General features: G+C 45.6%; 2 protein-coding genes across 5 annotated transcripts in view; one reads left to right on the top strand and one right to left on the bottom strand.

Moving 5' to 3' along the window:
- LOC119446295 (general transcription factor IIH subunit 2) overlaps positions 1-19,150 on the top strand; it is a 56,496-nt gene that overhangs the window by 25,980 nt on the left and 11,366 nt on the right. For 2 of the 4 annotated variants that reach the window (XM_037710693.2, XM_037710694.2), the window contains exon 15: positions 738-955. The exons of the other annotated variants lie outside the window; for them this stretch is intronic. The gene's annotated coding sequence lies outside the window, so the exon portion shown is untranslated. Of the gene's footprint in view, positions 1-737; positions 956-19,150 lie in introns of those variants that run through there. 4 annotated transcript variants of the gene reach the window in all.
- LOC119446293 (cationic amino acid transporter 2) overlaps positions 4,880-19,150 on the bottom strand; it is a 102,342-nt gene continuing 88,071 nt past the window's right edge. The window contains exon 6 of the mRNA XM_049664061.1: positions 4,880-19,105. The gene's annotated coding sequence lies outside the window, so the exon portion shown is untranslated. The remainder of the gene's footprint in view (positions 19,106-19,150) is intronic.

The raw sequence follows: 19,150 nt of genomic DNA, 5'->3' as shown, positions 1-19,150 counted from the left end.
AAAAGGTTCCACATTCTCAAACGCATTAGTTTAAGCTGGGAAAGAGAAAAAATTCACATCCCATTGCAACACAAAAATAAAACAAAATGGAGTGCTGAGCGTTAAAACTTAGATTTTACGTATATTTCTACTTTTCATTTCCATGTTTGGGCAGATACGAAACGGTCAGACAGGGAAGTTATGCCGATTCAATATCTTTTCCAAGCTACCAAAAGCATATTCAAACGCTACTGGAATACTTGGCGGAGTAACATATGTGCAGAAGCTCCACCCCTGTAGCCTTCAATGATACAGTATGTTATCTGTGTGTATATCATGTTTATCATTTTTATACCAAATTTTTAAACAAAAGTCTTTGTTCCTTAAAGCCACCTGTTGCTTCACAACTGCCACTCCAATTTAAACAGACACCGTGGCTTTTATACTGACAAGTAAACCGTAAGATTAGCACTTAAGGACTTAGTTAATTGACCATTTCTAATTAGCTAGATAGGCCGACCACAAAAAAATACCAGCTGCTCCAAATGGCTGCTGAGAGCATAGAAGTTTCACCCACACAGATGGCTTAAACCTTTTTTAAAAAGCTTGCTGCATGTGTAACTTCCTGCATGAACACAATGTGTAATATTAGCAGTGTGATATGGCTGCTCTGTGCCTGTGTACCAGGCACACTAATCCTCTGGGTCATGAGGGAACAGCATTAATCTAAATAGTGCTATGATTCTCTGTAATTACAGCATCTGAATTCATCCCTCGCCGGCATTCGCGACATATTAACCATCTGGCTTCCTGGCAGAACTGCCTAGTAGAGCTGCTTGGCGTGACGGTTTTGATCATCAGCTGCATCTGGTTCAAGCCAAAGCCCACGGTGGAGGAGAGGCAGTGCAGCACTGTTTTTGTTATTGTCATGTTGACATTGAAACATGCCATTAAAACCTGATTTTGCTGGCAGTGCCATATGTTTATTGTTGTTCGGCACGCTATAGTGAAAAGTCATGAGCGCAGCTGCAAATGCCCCTGGGAGAGAACTGGCACTTATGCCGGACAATTGTTGTCACTGATTTGTACTTTCACAGCATGTACGTATTCGTTCATTGTGTGGCAGCCAATCACCATTGCCTCCTAGTATGTCCGTGCGTTTGTGTCACCTTTTCACTATGTCTGCTCATGCCTCTTTTCTTATGCTGGCATGCGTGTGTCTCTAGCTCACTGCTGGGTGAGGACCATGCCACTTTCGAGACAGCAACGTGCTGCTGCCATGTGTATGTGTGTGTATGTTTGTGTAAGACATTCTGTGCTAAACACCAGCACTGCCCCAGCGCCATACCCAGTTTGTTTATTTATTTATTTATTTATTCCTCAAGGGTCTAAAAGGGGACATTACATTACATGAGGGATGAGCATTTGAAGGGCTCTGTTTGCTGTTGCAGAGGTTCTGCACACTTCGTGCATCAGCATTTGTCCTCAGCATTAATGCATCCTGTTCGTACTGTCCTTCCTGGTGTGGGTGCCTGACCATGGCATGTTTGTTTACTGCTGAGAGACAAAGGAGCCTTCTTTTCGTGCCTGTGAAAGACGTAAGCGAACGTGGAGGGATGGAAAACCAGGGTCAAGATACTGTAGTGAGCGGAGCCTTTCCCAGTTTGTTGACTTGTTGCTGACTATATAACATGCAATCCAGCTTGGGTAGACCCTGACGTAGGTGCATTACCAACAGCTTGCAACTTCAATGTATCAACAGTGTCTGCCCACGCTCAGTGGGATCAAGCCCGTGCACGGCAGGACCAAAAATGCTCTTCATTACATGAATGCAGTCCAAAGATGAGCTTCTGGTTTTTGCAGCGCATGCTCGTGTACTCTCACTGACAGTGGTGGATGTTATTAATGGATGGTACTACTGGTCATACACCCACGTTTAGCTAACGACATATCAAAACTTTAGCCAGAACGCTTTGACGTGTAAACCACTCCTAGCTCATTTTGCAAGAAAACTGGCTGTAATGTATACAAGAATGTTGCCTTGATTTGTTCCGTAGTGCCACCCCACATGGCCAGTGCATCATGATAAGGACTTCGTAACCGAATCTAAATCATTGTGCTTGGTCAGGCAACCTTGTGCCCACTCTCGGAAGCAAGCGCAGTTGATGCACTATCGGCATTTCGCACAAGTGAGACTCATTTGTCCAATGAAGATGAAAAAAATGCTCTTGCATTCAAGTAGATGTGCACATCTACAGCCGTGGTTGCACTTCTCAGGAATGCTTGAATGGCATGTTTCGAATTGCAGTTACATTTGCAGACAATTGGCTTTGTAACAACCTGTCACTGTTTATCTTCTCACTACTCATATCTTTGCCTAGAAGCTGCTGCATGTTGCCACCTACCTTTGGAGCACTGGATGCACTAGCTCATGTTATCGGAATGACTTTTATAGGCACAATGAAACAATCATGCATATCTATTGAAGTGCAATCAGGGTACGGAAAGGCAGACATGCAAAAGATGGATGCATGTAAGAATTATACATACATAAGCTCCAGGCATTAGTTCAGTTTTTGAATGAAGATGGGTAATCCTGACATACACTTGGCTTTCACCATGGTCTTTGGAGAACTATACTAGTCTCTGTTGCATGATGGGTTTTTAGAGTGTTTAAGTGCATGTTAATGAAGTTCAAGACATTTATGAAGTGTATGGATGAATGGTGGTGTGACTATGGGGTTTTGCCAGAAGTATTGCCTGTGTATAAAAGTTGAAGCTAGTGGGGTAGTGTACTTTCCACTCAAGTCAAGAATTTGTGTCCTTTCAAAAGTTGCTCCTTTCTTAGTGTTGTATACTTACCGTAAAATTCTGAGCAAGCGCCCCCCCTCGAGCAAGTCGAAATTACCGGCAAAGTTAGGGGGGGCGCTATCCCGGAACGGCACCAAAATTCAAGATGGCCACGACAAAATTTTCCCGCAAAAAAAAAGCGCAGTTGGCATAGCATTAAAATTTTATTGAACATGAACTTTATTAAGCCAAAGATTTGTTAGTGGTGTTTATCACTCTCAACACCACCGTTACTCAAAACCACCAAAAGAACTACAGAAAGCGCATCGACGCTCTTTATTCTATGTCGACAGTTGGTTCTTTATTCTATGTCGACGCTGCACCGGCGCGTCCCCGGAACATTGGTTATGCAGCTTCTATTCCAGGCAAAATTATGTTCGCGAGAGTAAATTGACGCGTAATGTTCACTTTATTCAAAACCATGTCCACGGTGAAACGTTTAGCACTAATGAGAGTTCCGATACAAGTGAAGCTCAGCTGCAGTGCATGGCTACCGACGGCGGACAGCGAACCGCGGCTCGGCCATGCTCGCATCGCAGCTGGTGGCGCCGCAAATATCAGCATGTTTTCTTCATCGTGTGAAATTATTGCGAGGAGAGGGTAAAGCGGCAATGACGGTAACAAAACATTGCTGCTTGGGAGCATCGGCGGTTCGTTCTGAAGCGCCGTCTGCTACAGATTCGAAGTGAACTGAAAAAGGCCTAGCGACGATATCGGTGGCGAGTGATTAGCAGCGGTGAAGCTGCCGGCGATGCCAGAGCGTAGCCGCGACCACTCCTCAGTCACCGAGTGGTCACGTCACTGTGCCGCAGGGAACTCCTTTGTGCCGTGCGAGAGGCAGACTCGCCGTCGGCCGGCGGTCCGTGAACTACAGACCGCCAGCCGCAGTTCGCCCCGAAGCACTCGCGTGCCCACTGGGGCGCCCGGGTACGACCATGATGCGATGAAATGGCTCATCCGGGCGCCCGACGCGCACCGGTGCGATTTGCCGAATTTGCCATTATTTTCGTGGACTGGATGTGGCAGGCCAGTGTTGGTGCGGGGGGGGGGGGGGGGCGCTTTCCCGGAACGGCGCGGAAATTTGAAATTAGCAGTGAAGTTAGGGGGGGGCTCTTGCACGGGTGGGGGCGCTTGCTCGGAATTTTACGGTAAGCAAGGATCATTGAGAGTTAGATTGCTTTGGGTGACCACGGCCTCCATAGTCTTTGCTACATGGTCGATTACTTGGTTTTCTGCTTCAGGTAACTGACACTTTTGTGACGAATTCAGCACGAAAGGTGGAAGGTGGAGGTTCGCTGAAGAATTGCGTATACAAGACAGCATCCAGTTTCTAGACATTACCTCTGACTTTCCTGGATGATCATTTGTGCTGGCAATACTGTTGGAGTTTATCCAAACCTCTGCTGAACTTTTCCCCCTATTATTATAGAGTTGTAAAAAGCAGAACAAGCTATGCATGCCTTAATAGGCGCCTAAACGACCTCAGACATTCCGCACACATTTTAACTAAACATAGGCAATGAAAGCTTCCGTTTTATTACGGAACAAGGATGCTGCCTACTTATGGCTGAAGAATGACCAGGAAATGACTTGTTTCGATAGCATCATTGCCTTTTGTGCTCGTGGCTCAGACCCCCTTTACACGATGGCTTCCGAAATTATTCTGCGAATTGCGATGGCAGTCTCGGAGGCCTTGCTTGTTCTCGTATGACATCACGATCGCTCTGGTAAGCACAAACCGGGGGTGCTATTCTGTGCACTAAAATTCAGAATTGGGTTTCCAAAATAGCGGCTGGGGAGTTATATTTCGGGGTGCAATCTTCTAACGGTTTGCTTCTTTAGCAACCATAACAAAATGGCATCCCTGCACGCTCGAGTTCTGCCATGTTATCAAATTCGCTCTCTTATCGACCCTGATTAGCTCACAGAAATGCTATGCTCTCCGATTGGTTCAGGGTGAGGACATGGCCGAATCGGACATTGTCCATGCACAATAGCACCTCAGGTTTCCACGTGGACGCAGACCATGGCCAAATTAAGTGCTCATTGCTCGTGTCTGAAAACATGTTTATTTCACAAGATCTCGTCATGCTGTCTACATATACATTCCGTGTCTGTGCAAGACGAACCAATTCACGAAGTGAGCACAAACTGCAGTTAATGCATACAGTGGAGTTAAAAATACTTTGATTCATCTTGGAATCGATGTAGTCCGCAAGACCTCACTGAAAGCTGGGGAAAAAGAAAAAAAGAAGGAAACACGTGCTCACTGCTGATCTACGTAATAGTAGTAGTTAGAAACAACATCACTAAAGCAGACACACCTCACAAAGATCGTTGTCGTTGCGGCTGAGCATGTGACATACAGGCTCAGCCCGTCTATTTTTTCCCCTAACTTTTGTACAATATAATAATCTTTTGGCACTATCACAGATCAGAAAGACGAGACGTCACAAACAGAATCTCGAGCGATTAAAGCGCAACATTAGTTTCATAACAAGCAACAAGCATACCATGCGCACACTGCTCTCGCAACAAGAATCTGCCGGCACTGTGCAAGAGATAATAGTGTGTAGTACTTACAGTCAACTCGCATTAATTAAAACTCCGGATGTGTATGGATTTTCGACGGAATTATCACAAGTTGTCTAATATGTAGTTCAAGACATAAATATTAGGTATTCTAAAGGTATTTCTAGTATGTTAAGGAATCAGTCTGACCATCAAAGTAAAATAAGTAAATCTTATGATATGACTAATAAAAATCAGGCCCTCGGTTTCCTTTCGCCTCGTTCATCAAAGTAAAATGTGTTTCAATTTAATCATGTTGTTGTGCTGCTTTACCGGGCCACGTGACGTGTAGGCGACTGAGTGAGCTGGAACGAGTGCCAAAACGTCACAATGTTCCGCTGTGACATGACCGCCTTCTGCCTCATGACGACGTGACATACACCCTCTTGGAAATGAAGCCAATAACTACATTTCCGTCGATAAAAAAAAAAAGCTAAATTAACAGCCTGACTAGTTCCGTGCTCTGGTTTGTAGAAAAAGTACAGTAAATTATTTATGCCGCTTCGAGGCTTGTCAGTATATTTTTTGTTGTGTTAAGCTCCAGAACCTTTACTTGATGCAAAAACTAGAAAGTCACAAAAATTTATTGTTTGAAACGTGGTGCCCCAGCTGAAATTTCGGGATATCTTTGACGAGAATGAAATTTTTCATTACTGCAAGTTGGCTGCACTCAATTTAGGAGTGCAGATCGTTGGAAGTGGTTAGGAGGACTTATAGTACAACGGCCTTTTCAACAACAGAGCGACACTTTGTCTGCTTTCTTGGAGCTTTTGTCCTTGATAGCACATTCAGATTGTCTTCAACCACTTTCGACAGTCAACAAACTTTCTTTACCTTTCCTTATCAGCCTGCTTTTTTTCATAATACGGATGCTTCATTACTTTAGTGCAATGCAGAGATGAGCCTTGTTTAGGTGCTTCTTTAATCTAACCTTGTTGGTCTTAAACATGCTGTTTGGAATTTTTTGTAAAGAATAGCATACATTATTGCGTAGTTGTGTCAGCACTGATTGTCGAGAGGAAAACAGTTTATATTGTTTAGAATTAAGGAGTGGCAACGTCCTTTTGAAATCTAATAAGAAAACATGGCTATGTCCTTCCCGCCTTCCAGTCTTGTTCTGTTATTTTTTCCTCAGTGTTAAACAGCTGTGCAATTCGCCTGAGCTCATCCGATTAGAGAAGATGGCATTTTGTAGCGATCTTAAGTGTTTTGTAACATACTTCACTGTATTGCAACAAATTAATTGAAGCAATGGAACCGTGAAGAAATAATGCATTTGACAGCTGTGATATCCAGAATCCCAGAATACATAGGTTAAATCTAGAGCTTTACTTCACAAGTCCAACTGCAGTCCCAGATTTCAGAGAAATTAATCATGCTTTCTTTTTTCTTCTCACCACTTTTGCATTCCAAGAAACTCGTGCGAGCTATCGTAACATCGGCCACAGATCACGAGCGTAAATAACATGTGCGCAAATGAACTACGGTTGAAGCGAGCGATGCGAAGTATGCCGCTCTTACTCAATTACCCTTTACTTCTACATTAGCTGGCGCCTTATGCCATTCCTCGTCTGTTAAAGGTCAACTCCAACGAATTTCTGGACCGTGTAAAAAGCTTAGTTTAAGTTTGTGTAGATATAAAGGAGCTTCTGTGCAAAATTTGACATTTGAAATACGAGCGGAAGTGTCACGAAAAGCTTGCAAAATTGCCGTTCTTTGACACTGAAAGTAAAAAAAAAAATGCGGCCATTACTGCTCACTAGAAGTGATGCATCACATAGAGCACGCGGCGCCTTAGCATGTCCTCCGAGATAAGATGGTGCGCGCTGGAAAATCTCGGAGGCAGTGAGCTGGGATTTGCGTCCTAGTGCGTTGATAGCGACAACCACCAGTTGCACACGTCATCTGCTTAGGTGCTGTTTAAAGGCTGCTAACAAGAAAACTGCTATTAGCAGCTCCGCAGCTTTGCCAAGGTTGCTTTTGTGGTGTATATACTAACTTATTACAAATATAGCCAAAGTGAAATTTCATTGCAGCTGACCTTAAGCGGGTCTTTCTGTTCACTCAAAGGTCCATGCTAGCCCTTTACGTAGAAGGCGCATAGCGTTCAACAGACGCAATAGTGACGAACAGGTGTTTCTCAGTGGAGGTATGGCGTCGGGTCTTAGTGATGTGAGGAAGTCTATCCCCCAAAAAACGCAAGTGAAAGCGAACATGCAGTAAGTATACCAAGTTGTACACGCTCCTGAAACATTTCCTTTCTCTAGAGCAAAAAAGTTTATGAGCTCGTAAACAGTGCACTGTAATGTAACTTGAGTATCTGTGGCGCAACAACATTAAACTTGTACCGTAATTCTCGGATAAATTGTCTATGACATTTCTCTAAAACGGCTCTAAGACACCACGTTCACGGTTTAGAAGAGTTTATTATAGAGGGCGGCTATGTCCAACAGCACTTTGGGAGCTCTATTGAAATGCGGCATAACGAGGCTCTTTCGAAAGCGGTGTAAAGTGGCATTTAAATATATTGTGGATCACGGTGAAAGTTGATGCAGAGGGTTTCTTAAGAAGTGCAGGCTTTACATGTATGAGCGTCGATGTTTGACGGATCTGGGCACCATTTTGTTGATTGCAGTAAAGGCGGCGGCCAGCACTGGGGGTGTCGTCTAACGGTCTAAAGCTCTAAGGTATAGTCACAAGAAAACGTCTGCAGACCACAGATGTTGCAGCCTAGGCTGAAGTCAAGTGGTACAGCCTATGCGTGCCTTTTCGACCAACGCAATGCACCAAGACAATTCCATGTTGCCCGGCTGAATTCTAATGTTTTTGCTGAAACCGTGGTCTCTAGACATTTGCTCCCGACTTTATATACGTATACTGATCTGGCACTGACCAGATTTTTGCTGTGGTAACAAGCAGTTGGGAGATTATACAGAAGGTTACAAGATAGGTCGTTTCAAGCTCGTAGCATGCACATCAATGAGAATCATTCGCTTCTGAAACACACACAAACACGCTCTTCCTCGAGTTAATTGACGCTTATATGCAATTGCCGTGCACTGTTTGCTACTGTGCGCTGAAGGCCAAAGTCATAGATACGCAAGACACCGATCGAGTTGATTGAATCCTCACAACAGTGCGTCGAGAGTGTAGTAAGGCCGAAATAAAGGGCACAACCACATGAACCACGTAACGTGGCAAATAGAGCGCACAAATGTACGCAAAAGAAGTGTATATAATATACGTGCAAACACAGCATTATCGTGAACAACTGAAACACAAACAAGACCAATGCAATTGCAAGAGCGTGACTAACTGGATTCGAATAATGGTGCATTTCGTTTTCCCGTGTACAATGAACTGGAGGGAGAGAGCATGACGTCATGCGGCTAGCCACGTCAAGGTGGCATCTTGCGACTCCGCTCTTCCCTCTTTATTTCTCCCATTGGCGCTCCGACTCTTGGGAAATAAGCCTGCATATACTTGCCGGACCTTTCAAGGCATTGTTCGGTTAGTGGTAGCTTTTACTATTGTCGCGTCTCGATCAGCCCACGCCACTCTTTGCGAAGCACGATGGCCGCTAGAAATTGCTGCTTGCCTATCAAGTAATGCGGGCCACTTTCCCGAGAGACTTCCTTTAAATTTTTTATGACTAGGCACTAAAATGTTTACACGGCACTACAGAGAACGCTGTATGACATATCAAATCTATAAATATCTAGTTCATTGCTGTGTCTGCTGTACGGCAAGTAAAGTCTTCCGATTTGCTGATATAACCCTGTTGAGGTTTCATTTGTCCACGATATTGCAGTGAAGCCTTATATAGGCTATCCCATCTTCTTAATGTTGTCTTCCAAGTGTGATGTGTACACAAAGTGAGAGATATGTTAGGGTTGAGGCAAGAAAGTGGCGTCTCAGCGCAAAGTGATGCTGGAAGACGAATCGAGAAAACGGAGGGGGCGGTCATTCCTTTAACTGTGTTGGCGGTCGGCTTTAAGCGCTGGCGTTCGATTAAGACGTGTGAAGAAGGTGTCTGGAGGAACTAGGGCAGTTAATAAACACTGTGTGGGAGTTATGAAGTTAATGTCTACGTTCCCGTTACGGAGATCGTCTTACTGGGACATCACGGTTGGACATGCTGAGATCGATGTATGCGTTCCAGGAGGTGCACGGGATGAAGCTGCACCTTCCGATGGTTGTAAGCCGGGCCAGAACTCAAGTTTATGCGCTCCCTGACAACCCTGCATGTTTCGCCTTCGATGCGGGACCGTAAGCCAGATCAGGGCCCGTACTTACAAAGTTCTTACACAGGAACTGTTCTTAAAGGAGTTGAGACATCAAATTTGTGGCTTGCGCGTTCTTTGTTTTAAATGTTTCTTATTGCTCCAGGAAGCATGATACACGCTCGAAGATTCATATATTATCGGTAAATAATTTAATATCGCATTATTTATGTGAACGATTTTCGGTTTCGGTTTCTGGGCGCAGAGTTGGACCGTGACGTCACTGTCTAGGGGCTTGGTCACGTGGGCCCACAAAGCTGTGATGCACACACTGCTACATCGTCTGCTCTCACACACACATTCTGCACCAGTGCAGGCGAACAAAACCATGCCGACAGTTGTCATGGCAAGCTGAGGCAGCTCTGATTCCAACTCTCCGTCTGCGTCCAATGCAACTGATTGTACTCTAGACTCGAGGCTTTCTAGGCTTGCCCGGTGCTGCGGGTCACCGCTCATTGTAGGTCACTCTAATGTGGTATGACGTCACTAAAACTTTTATTACGCTTCCAACACAGTGGCGTCGGTGTCAATCGCGCTGACGATGGGTCTCGATCGTGAGAACGAGCATTTAGGCACTCTTTGGAAGCGAATTAAAATATATTTTAAACGTTTGCTCTGTCCTACACTTCATGTTGAGTATCCTTGCATACAGAGGAAGCCTACAGCAGTCTCTTTATAGCCTCAAAATTTCGTGTATCTACCCCTTTACCAACAAATGGCAATGTTGGCCGCACTGTTAGCGAAGGTGACCGGCAAATGGCAAGCAACACTCCCGAACGAAATGCTTTTTGAATTCGGCCCCAGAACCTCGTGTCCCCGCATTGAATCTACAGCCGTCGCACATTCAGCCATGGCAACTTCTTAGAACAGTGTCGGAACGCTTAATGGAATGGGCTAGTCTCACGGCTGGGTATATGAGAAATAACAAAGCGTAGCATCATTTATTTCCTTTTTTTTCTCTTGTTCTCTTTACACGGTGGCAGCTGCATTTGTATACCCTGATGCGATCCGAATGCGCGCCTCTCGAATGTATGACAGTCTAGGTGAGTGCCTTGACAACCGTACCGGTCACACGCCAGCAATATGGGTCGACTTCATCATTATTATCGTTTAAGTGTACTATCGTGGCAAAAAGAATGAACAATGAGTGCGTACATGACGAAAACGTGATATCATAAAAGACTTCCACTGTGCGAAGGTATATGTTGAAAAAAAAAAGTTTTTTTTTTTCGTTTTTTCGATGAAGTCGTCTGCTAGCGTTCAATATACATCTCGCCATAGCTGTCAGAGAAATTCGAAGTGCTGGTAGTCGCCAGATTGTTTCGATTACACTTAATATATCCAGAGAAAAAGCTTTGTTTATGCTTTTTCTTCTTTTTGGACAAACGCCGCGCTTTTGTAATTCCAACTCGGGCCGCAGTGTCGCTCTTGTAGATAACCGTTCAAGGATGTCACGTATTCGCGAGGAATTCCTCGTTCCTATAGCGTCTCGGTAATAGGTATGCCGATGTGCCTCGCGTTGGAATGCAGATGTAGCCCCTTGACGTTATTTGTCGTACGCTTGACGGGGCTGTGCCGCGTTCGTTCGGAGTAAAGGGCGAGTACATGTTAGGAAAAAAGAGATATAGAGCACACAAACAAACAAAAAAAAAAAGAGGTGGGGGGTGGGGGAGCTGCTCAGAAAATAAAGTTGATGACTCTGAAGCAATGGAGCACTCGAGAAAACAAGCGGCAGCGGAGCACGGTCAGAATAATAGATCGCCCGCGAACCATATAATCCCGAGCGTTTGGAATGTTCGATTGCACAGTATCCAGGATCGTGGGGGAGGGGGGGGGGGGTGCAATGGTTGCTATGGAACGGCTGAGGCCGGGGTTGGGACGGTGGGTGTAGAAAGATGGAGGAGAAGGAGGAGGGGGGGGGGGGGGGGCAAACAAAGGATTCGTCCTATAGAGTTCCGTTGACACTCAACTATACTTTAAAAGACAAAACGTACTTTACAGTGACGTATAGACGGAGGCTGTAGTATGGGAGAATATGCTCCTTGAGCGAATTGAAATTGCCCCCGCGTTTCCTTGGAGCTGAACACACGCGCCATAGATCAATCGTTCTTTGCTGTTGGGTGAAAAAGAGTGCATGATCGCTGGAGTAACAGATGTTGCATTAAAGAAGTTTAAAGAACAAAAGATAGAAAGGAAAAGAAACACTGTAGGGAAAAAAAAAAAAAAAAAAAAACGAAAGGTACTCCCGTCTTACCAATAACGTGCAGTGCAGCGAACGATATACGGGCGCTATCAGCGAGCCTGTAGAGTATTCACATGACGTCACGTACGCCATTTTGTAGTCCTGTGCACAGCTTCGACCATGCTACTGAAGATAAGCGGATCATCTAGATAACGCGCAGCTTTTTGCCGTGCTGGCTGTACTACAAAGCGAACTCGATGACGTAAGTGCATACCCATAATACTGGCAATATTGGCGCGAAGGAACACAGCAGCAGCAACTAGACGGAGCGTATTTACGACGTGTATTGGGGCCCGCGGCGTTGAGGAAGGAGACTAACAGATAGTTCGGTTCGCGCGATAACGACGTTGTTAGCGCGAGTGTATATATAAGTATAGCCGTGAAATGGGCGCGCCACGAGGCATTTGCGTCGACGTATGACGTCAGTGAACTATAGCTGCTGCAAGGATTATATACTAGCACGCGGTCAACCGCACAGCGTAAAAAAAAAAAAAACTAACGCTACACCGACGCACGGGTGACGCCACGCACCCGTGCGTCGGTGGACGCGCGGGTGCGTGACGTGGACGTTCAATGGAGTAGTCGCCAAAGGGCTCGCTCACTGTGTGCCGCTGATCTATACTCGTGATTCAGTCATTCGCGCGCATGGAAGAGTTAGCGACAGACAGTGGGTGTTTCCTTGATTTCGTACTTCCTCTTTAAATATGGGGACAAGAAAGCACGGAAAGTATGAACAGCCACCGACTAGACCGTTCTCGTTTCAACATAGTGGACGCCTTTTCGGGAATTATCTTGTATGAAAAAAAAAAAGAAATCGATTAGTGGAGTTCACTTCTAATGATGCTCAAGATCTAATAAAACGGCTAAAACAATTTTTTTTTTTTTTCACTGGCAGTCGACCGCGTGCTGGTATATAATCCTGGCAGCAGCTAGTTGACTGACGTCATACGTCGACGCAAGTGCCTCGTGGCGCGCTAGAAGGGCCGGTATACCAAATAATCCTTTTAACAGGTACTGACGGGCCCATTGGTCATTCACAACTGATATAAAGCAGCACACTTGAAAAAAAAAAAAAAAAAGGGGGGGGGGGGGGGTGGAAGAACACTGAAAATAAAGACTTACATAAGCTCTTGTGCGTTCTTATTTCGGGCTCGTTCGTGTTTTTCGAATGCCATATGATTAAATAGGAACATATACGACTATCCTGTGTGATCGTGTACGTGAAAATCCCGCGCGAATATGGGGAATTATAGGATATGCTAGCTACTGAGTGACGTGAAGTACTTCGATAGGGTTTCGCTGTGTACTGCACGGAATTGGCTAGAGGAAGCATAGTCCTAGCTGTGTCACTGCGGCCCAGATAGGGTGTCCGTGCCGAGGAGACAAATGAATTGCTACATTGCTGGGTCGGTTGTAAAAGCTACGAGGAAACGTAACCTTTCTCTCTCTCTCTCCCCCCCCCCTTTTTTTTTTTCTACCTCGTACCGCGTCGCAGAATCGTTGCGAGAATGAAAAACGACTCGCGCGCGAATCTATAGATCGAGTGAGGGCTAGGAAATTCGGTAAATCGTGCCCGGAAAAAAAAAAAAGGAAACAGGAAGTGGTAAACGCACAAGATAGAAGATCCGAGCTGCACGAATACGGAACCGTGGAAACGATCTTGTATCGCGTTTTTTTTTAATTTTTTGTTGTAAAATGTGAAAGGGTTCGCACATTTCTAGAAGTGTCGGCGAAGAGCAATGGCCGGCGTTTTCCCGCAGGCGCAAATACCTCCCTAAAAAGACAGGACAAGGTGCCGTAATAAGTGAAGTTAGATTAGTAGATTACGCTTGAGTATCAAGTACAATAGTCTTGTCAGGAGAAGCTTTATAACCCCGCAAGGATGCGATAAATTGACAAGTGGCGACGCCACCGTAGCGTTACCGCACCGTATCTGTGACGTCATGGATATTTAAAGCGCGACCGCTGGGGGCTACTGAATCCTTTGTCAACAGACAAGGATTGCATTGACATTCTAAAGATAGCGAAGGCTCAACGCAGCAATTTTCGGTAACCTTAGCTGGCACAGAAAATCACCCGAATACGCAAAGAAAGAAAGAAATTAAAAAATAATTAAAGATAGAACAAACGAATTGTGCGGCGTCACGGGTGCTACGGTTTGGGCGAGGTAATAAATATGAAATTTAGGTGTTCATTTTCTCATAAGAATTTATTGCTGCCTACGGTAGACTTGAATTGAGAACTGCATACCGGTTACTTTACTGCATCGTCGTTATGGAATCATCTATACCGTCACGATTAATAGGCATACCTCATTGCCCATTAAAATTGCTATCATTTTTTTCTAATATATGTAATTCTTTCACGTTTCATTATGAGTTCATTGTATGGTATTGTAAAGATTTTTTTTTTTCTAATTGCCTGAGGTTTTGTCATTTCTAAACGCACTTACGGTGTATTCCACACTTTTATTGCTTATATATATAAAGTTCTTGACAGCAGGTTCCATGCAGTCTTGTGTTCTGATCTGGGACAACACACCTTAAATTTATCTACGTACTTCTTTCTACCTATTAAAAAAAAAAGAAGGATCTCTGGGCGATCGATTGGCTTGCTTCAATAAAATCGAGCTTTTTCCTCCGTAGAAGTACAAATACAACGTTTGAAATAAAACTGTGCAAACTGAACTGACTTAACGGTTTTCTTTGTAGTCTTCCCTCTAAACGGATGTAATGTTGATAAAACAAGAAAACTACAGTACGAATAGGCCGGAACACGGAGCCGCATTTCGGAATGGTTTTAGCGCGAAATCGACCCGGGGGTATATCGCTTTTGGCGGTCAAAGAAAAAAAAATGATAAAGTATGGGAATGTGTATAGAGTAGAAATACAGAGGGGAGAGAGAGAGAAAGAGAGAGAGATTAGGGATGGTGAGAAAGGAGGAGAGAGAGAGAGAAAGGCAGGAGTGAAAGTGGCCTCGTTCTTTTGTTTTGCTCGGACACCGCGGTGTCTTCCCTAACGGTCGGTCTCTTTTCTAAGGTGTAACCCATCAAAGAAGTATTCCATACAGACCGCGCCCTAACGGATGTTCGGGTCAGCAAGCGAGCGAGCGAGCGGCCCGGTAAATTCGATTTCGCCCACAACGTAGCGGTGTTCCTGTGCGCGGGTGTCGTTTGATTTTCGAAGGTATTTGACTGTCGCCTGCATACTACCCGCGGGGATATCGTACGATGTAGGGAAAAAAAAAAAAGGAAAACGCGTCTATTTTCTTCGCGGCTTTGTCGCTCAAATTGGTTTAATAACGCGCCTAATTGTGAGAGAACTGGGAAAGGAGGAAAAAAATGAAATGTCCTCTCTCTGAAAAAAAAAAAAGAAATAAAACGATCTCATTATCGCGATTCGATTCTCGTCGGCTTTTGTGAAAACGAAGGGATCGCGCGCGACCCGACTTTTCATCTACTATAGATACGGATTCTGCGCGCTCTGTATTGAATACGACGCGTATATAACGCAGGGAGAGCTTGCGTCCTTTCTTGTTTCTTTCTTCCTCTCTTTCAATTCTTTTCGCATGCGAGAAATCGTTCTGTCGCCCTGCAGCGGTCACGTAGACGGACAGCGATGCTTGCAGATTTGTTATCGATGATGACGATTTCCCCTCAAAGTAGCATAAACGCCGCATCATACTATAAGGTTTAGACCAAGAGTCGGGTGGTAGTCGTCATCAGGCTATTTTTACGTCCAGTGCGTGTCGATGGTCGCTCCCAGCGATTTCCATTTTCCCCTGTCTTGCGCTAGATGATTCCAAACTTGCGCCCTGCAGATTTCCTAATTTCATCACCCCACTTAATTATCTGCTGTCCTCGAACGCGATAAATGAAACTGCAGGAGAAACCGATTGCAAGTGAACTAAAGGAATGTGTAATACAGTAAAGTCGATCAGCCTCGCAAAAGTGAAAGAAGAAACAAATTGCCGTCGCTTTTATAGGTTTCCGAAAAGACGACGACGAGGCGAGATATAACAAAGTTCGCTCATTCCTGGAAGCGAACATTGTCGGCTTGTTCGGGAGGAAATCGTTTCGTCGCGGGCGGCTGGAAGTTTCCTGTATATATACGCGATTGGGACGATCTACAGAGGCGCGCGGACAAGATTTTGGTAGAAAATTGAATACTTTCGTTTCCTCGCGAATGAAATGAAAAAAAAAAAAAAGTGAGAATTAACTCCGCCCCTGCACAGTCGCTAGAGTGACAACAGCGTTCCCCAGCGGTTTGGTCGATCGAAAGGGGATTGTCGCTTTGCGGGCGTTAGCTCGCGAAGCGAAACCATTTTCTCTTGGTTTTAGAAGCAGCGACTAAAGAACGCGGTGAAATAGCATTTTTGCGCAGGCTTGACAGTTCTGAAGTGCGTTCACGCAGAGACTAGCTCGTACACATTTTTTTTCTTTTTTTCTTTTTTTGCAATGCACGGACATTCGCATTTATATTGCGCAGAATGCGTCGGATTTTTTTCTTCGTTTTTTTTTTTTTTTGCGTACACCCAAAGTCAAATAATGCACCTCGGCGGCCACATTTCGATGAGGGCGAAATGCAACAACGCTAGTCTACTTAGGTTTAGCGCGCGTTAATGAAGATTAGTCCGCAGTCCCCAATTATGGCGCCGTGCCTCGTAATCAGATCGTGGTTCTGGCGCGCAAAACTTCGTAGTTGTATTGTTTAGTCACATGCGGTTTTGACGTCCAGATACGAGCGAGGTCGTTGTGGAGGGCTCCGGATTAATTTTGACCACCTATGACTTGCACCCAAAGCCAAGGTTCGTGAGCGTCCTTGCATTCTGTCACCATCGAAATGCAGCCGCCGTGGCACGGAAGCGAACCCCCGACCTCGTGCTCCACTCAGAGTCATCAAATGGGACTACGCTAGAGAGAGAACTTCAAAACGGATTCCAAGATGAACATCCTGTTAGCTTAAAGGAACACTAAAGGCAAATACTAAGTCGGCGTGGACTGTTAAAATACCACTCCACAAACCTAGCTCGCAGCGCTTGTTTCGTGCCAAGGAAATGCTCAGTTTACGAGAAAACTGCGTCTGAAGTAAGAGTCCGCATACCTTTAGCGCAGTTCAAATCGCCCGCCCCCGAGCGGGGAGTGGTGACGTTGCTTACGCCGTCACCGCCATTTACTGCCGTCGGTGAGTAAAATGGCGCCCGAAAGACGGCGCTGCGGTTTTCTGCGCAGAACGCAAACGCGCGGCCACGGAGAAACCGAGCTCGGTTGGATTCGCCGCTGCAGCTGGTCTTGGTCAAGTGGCGTGGACTGCTCGGGAATCCCGCGACATCAAATGGACGTGGCATTCTCTGCTATACTTGCAGTTTGTGCGAGTTAGGCGAGCCAGCAAAACCAGCGCAGCCCTATACGCGATAACGAAACTATACTGAAACGCGAAAGCGTGGGCGGCGCATGGTGGAGAAAAACAAGAAACCTTTCGACCGATCGCGTCGTTATCATGGGTAACATCAATGAGTTCGTTTTTCTAAAAATTAAATATGACAGGACAAGTAGCATTTTCTTTCGTCTCATAATGCAATACAATTATTTTATTACGAGTGGTTGTACGAGAGCTCTGTTTGCGATAATTTTGACGCCTTAGGCGTTCTAGAGCACTAATCCATTACTGTTACTTTAACTTAATATTTGCCTTTAGTGTCCCTTTCAGTTAAATAACACCACAATTTGTTATTACGCCTGAAACGAAGGCATAGCCATGAAGTGTCACACCGGTTTTGTTTTTTTGACGGTCGCAGGTATCGGATATGCAAGGCGACACCTAATCGGGAATCAAACGACAATTACTGCGTAATTTTAAGACCAAGCTTCACTTGCCGTTGCTTGCTATGCGCGTTTTTATCGGAGCACTTGAGCCGAGGTACTTTCCTGGTTTCGGAGCTGAACCAGGGGCAGCTAACGGTCTCCAATGCAATTCAATTGTGTTCTTTCACATTGGTGCACCCTGTGCCTATCAGTTTGTTCCCGCTATAGTACGTGTCAACACGTCACCCGTGCGACTCGCTTGTGGTGCCCCCTGGTGCCAAACAATTATCTAAAAGCATGCTGCCGCGCGTTCCACGCCTGAAGAGACGTTTATCTTTTAATGGCCAACGGATTTCAAACGCTGTACCATGTGCTGTTTGTTTAACGCTTTAGTTCAACTCGGGAGGGAAGTGTATGGTAAACGACTCCACTCGACAGGATGTATTATAACGCTGGCGTTAATTATGAAGACGTTCGCGGCGCCTTTCGCTATGTGGAGGCGCGAAACTCGGCAAGTTCGTTCCACACGAAACATGGGAGCACAAAAGAGGGAGAGAGAGCTCAAGGGTGAATGCTGAAGTAAACCATAGCGTATTTCTTTTCAAAAAAAGAAAAAAAGAAAGACAAATAAAGACATGCAGTCGTATATTCACGTCCGCTATTTTTTGTCTTTCACAACATGACGACCTCATATAACAATCAGAGCAGCGCGCTCTGTCTCCATTTGTTTGTTTGACCCATTTCTGGAACACTCTTCGAGCGCCGCAGCTATAATAATAGTCCCGCGGCATTTACCAGAAGTCACCGAACTTTGTCCTTCGCCGATACACGTCCCCGTTTTGTCTTCTCCTTTTGCTTACATCGACCTCCTTGTCTGTACGTCTAACTGTAATAACGACCTCTCGTTGTGTGTGTGTGTGCACGCGTGTGTGTATGTACGCGTGTGTGTGTCTGCGTGTGTGTGTGTCTGCGCGTGTGTGTCAGGGACGGGTCTACAATATGTAGTGATGGCGACGCAGCTGCGCCACTGACGTCGTCGTTCCAGAGCACAACTGAGATATACACTATTCGGACGGCGCTGTCGCGACAGGAAGAAACGGGAACGAAAGGTCGGTCCCTTCTTTCGTTTTCGTTCCCCCGGGCTTCCCTCGGTTATTGCTGGTCGGCGGCAGTCGTGGAGGTCGGTCACCGGGGAGCGTTGGCTCAGCGGGTCCCGCCCGTCGCGTCCCCTTCGGCGGGACCGCAGGTGACGGCCCATGTCCAAATCGCGCTGACCGTTTCTTTCGCTGGAGGACGTTTGCTGCCGGGGCTCGAGGTGGAGGTGACCGCCTTGGTTATTCTCTCCCGGTGACGCAGCAGGTCGGTTTGTTTTGTGCTCTGCGCGGGGAAGACAAGAGACACGATGAAGGGTGGCAGCCGTTT

Source organism: Dermacentor silvarum, chromosome 3 (genome assembly GCF_013339745.2).
Source record: "Dermacentor silvarum isolate Dsil-2018 chromosome 3, BIME_Dsil_1.4, whole genome shotgun sequence".
Lineage (NCBI taxonomy): Eukaryota > Metazoa > Arthropoda > Arachnida > Ixodida > Ixodidae > Dermacentor > Dermacentor silvarum.
The sequence above is the reverse complement of the archived record's forward strand: the minus strand, read 5'-3'. Positions and strand labels throughout refer to the sequence as shown.